Below are 3028 nucleotides of genomic sequence, written 5' to 3' on the forward strand. Positions count from 1 at the left end.
CAGAAGTAGTTGCTACTCTCCTGCCCCCATCCCTTGTCACATCTGTGAGCACACCCCTGCCCCCCACCCTGATCCCAGGCCAGGCTCTGTAACTCTGTGGACACCTACTGGAAACCGGGGCAGGGACCAGCGGGTCCGTGATTTGTGAGCACCAGTGGAGGAGGAGAGGGAGTGCACAGTGCAAACAACATTCTGCATTTCCGTGCCGCGCTCTGCCTTGCCTTTTCTCACCGGAGGGTGCTGGCTAGAATCCGGACCCGGGTAAAGCAGGTCGTCCACCGGAGCGACAGCTGCCACTTGGCAGTGCTGGCATGCACTGCAGGGTCCTCCCCTGGCCTCCTGCTGCAATGGCGGTGAAGCAAGCCTGGGCCAGCGTAACCCCCCGCACGGCTGTCCTTTAGGCCAGGATACACGGGCGGGTTTGTCTCTGTTTGTTTTTAAAAGGAGTCCATCTCTATGCCTCTGGTGCTTCTTTGGCTTCTCTGCCATGGATTTCTCTTTCCAGGAGAGCTCTCGGGCCGCATTTCTCACCACTCTCTTAAGACTTTAGAGATGTGAACTGGCGGCAACTGGTGCCGTTCTCAGTTCTCAGTGTTTGGTACCCAGCCAGGCTCCTGACTCCTGGGAACAGCCTTATTTAGCGCTAGGAGATTTGGGTCAGAGGCTCCCGAGAAGCCGGTGCAGGGAGAGACAGGAACAATCACCGCCCAGTCACAGCTGGCAGCCAAAAGGACCGAAGGGGAAGACTCAGCCGACAGAGGAGAGTCCCTTCAAGCAGCCTTGGACCAGCTTTCCGAGGAGGCTGTTTTCTTCCCCAACTGCTCTGCATCTGCCTGGGTGGCAGCCAGAGGCTGGGAACAGCATGGCTGGTATGCTCTGGGTGAGGCTGGTGGCCATGGCAACTGGAGGGGAGTGACTGTCCCTGAGGATGAGAACAGCGGGTAAGATTCCGATTAGGGAGAGGCGGGGAGGAGAGGTAAAGGCTGGACCTGCCTGGAGAAGGGCCGTCTTATTGTGGACAAAACCGAGGGCAGAGCAGCGGTTAAGGCCTGTCTCAGACTCGGATTGTGGCTCAGACTTAGACTCCTCCCCTCCAATAAGCAGGGAGCTTGTTAGACCTCAAGACTGTCATCACCCCCGTGGCTGTTCCCATCAAACAGTAAATTAACGGAGAACCACCCACCTCCTGTGGGCTCACCCTTGTTGAAATGTTTCTGTGAAAGACACTCTCCAACAACACGGTGCCCAGTAAGAGAAGGCATGTTATCTCCTTGGACCCATTCTGCAGTAAGTCTCGTTCTCATGCTGGTGTGAAGGGGAAGGGTGAAGCCCACCCTGCCCAGAGATGTGGTGCATGTGGGAAGCCTGCGATTTGAGCTCTGGGCTCAGGTTCAAGGGTGTGAGTTCTAATCCCAGCAATGCCATGCCCCCTCCCATGACCCTCTGTGCCTCGTTTTCTTCATTCATAACACGAAGGTGGCCTGGTACTCTACAGGGCCTCTCCAGTTCTGACTTTCTGTACGTCTATAGACATAGGATAAAAGACTATAAGGCACTTTTATTGGTTCAGTCTTCTTCATTTTCTATTTTCATTTCCTTGAAGCCATCAGCTGGAGTTGAGGACAAGTTTTTAAAATAGACAGGTTTCTTTTTCTACCTTCACCCCCTGCCTCCCTCCTCTTTTCCTTCCTTTCTTCCTAACTGTTGCAAAAGTCATCCAGCCTAACCTCTGGAAGGCAGTGTGTGAAGCCATTTCTCTTTCGTCTGTCTTATCCTCTCACCTCTCAGATGAGCACAGACTCCTTAAGGCCTATATCCCCTCCTGACTTTTCCTGTCCATATTCCACAGCAGGTCACCCATCGAAATCCCAAGCTGCCCAGCCCACACCTTCTTCTGTCCCAATGACCTCCACCCCAGCCCTGGCATTACAGCATTTGAAATTGTTCATCTGAGACAGTAATTCTCAACCCCATCTTTTTACTGAAATCGGCCCAGAAATTGAAAACAAAACTAAAACAAAACAAAAACAATGCCCGGAGTTTCTGATTCAATTGACTTGCATTGGTGTTTTATCTTTTTTCCCCCCATTAGAATTTTTAATGTTCCCCAAGTGAGTTATTGTGGAATCACTCTGAAAACTACTATTAAGAGGGAATAAACCTGCTGTTACTGGATGTCTGTCATTCTTAACGTATGACGGTGGAGGTTACTGTCTTGTATTCTGATATGTTGCCCTGTTGGGGCATGCCCCTTAGATGTGAGATCGCTACCCAAGGGAGGCGGCTAAATGTTCCCAGTGATCCCCACTGTCAATACCAGTGATCCCTGGTATTTACACCCCAGTAATCCGCTCCCGTCAGCCTGAGCTGGACCTATGACTTGCTTCTAACTAATAGCACATGAAAAAAAGTGATGGAATGTCACTCCCAAGGTTTGGTTACAAAGGACTGTGACTTCTATCTTGCTTGCCCTGTCAATATCTCTCTACTGTGCCCTCTCCCCTTCCAGAGCTCATGCTCCGAAGGAAGCAAGCTATTCTGTTGTGATTAACGCTGCGGAGAGAACCACATGACAGAGGATTAATGTGTCTGACCAGTAGCCAGCTGGGACCTGAGGCTGCCTGATTTCCCAACAGGAGTGAGCTCGAGAGTGAAATGCCCACAGTGGAGCCGCCTCCACTGCTGACACTGCAGCCTGTTGAGAAGACCCGGTGTCAGAGTTTCCCAGCTAGGCCATGCCCAGGCTCCTAGCCCAGAGAAATGGTGAGATAATAAATGTTTGTTGTTTTAAATTAAGTTTGGGGGTCATTTGTCACACAGCAGTAGATAGCTAATACACCCTGAGAGTAAAAAGGGGCCCATAGGCAGGGCGGTATTACTGGGAGGGCCAAGCCTTCTGTCTATTTTTGAGGAGTGGAGGGTCTAAGAGGGCGTTCCTGGGGAGGGTGTTCCTCAGGTGGTCCCAGCTCGCTCAGGTTAGGAAGGCAGATGATCAATAAGCAGAATCGTGCCCACTAGACCGGAGCTT

At 51.7% G+C, this 3028-nt stretch overlaps 1 long non-coding RNA gene across 1 annotated transcript; it reads left to right on the top strand.

The window, feature by feature from the left end:
- The first annotated feature begins 238 nt into the window (after nt 1-238).
- Nucleotides 239-2792, top strand: LOC106727945. The gene is made up of 2 exons (XR_001364181.1): nt 239-869; nt 2510-2792. It is a non-coding gene; the product is annotated as an uncharacterized LOC106727945 (long non-coding RNA).
- The last annotated feature ends 236 nt before the right edge of the window (nt 2793-3028 follow it).

The sequence above is a fragment of the Myotis brandtii genome, unplaced genomic scaffold (genome assembly GCF_000412655.1).
Source record: "Myotis brandtii unplaced genomic scaffold, ASM41265v1 scaffold1144, whole genome shotgun sequence".
Lineage (NCBI taxonomy): Eukaryota > Metazoa > Chordata > Mammalia > Chiroptera > Vespertilionidae > Myotis > Myotis brandtii.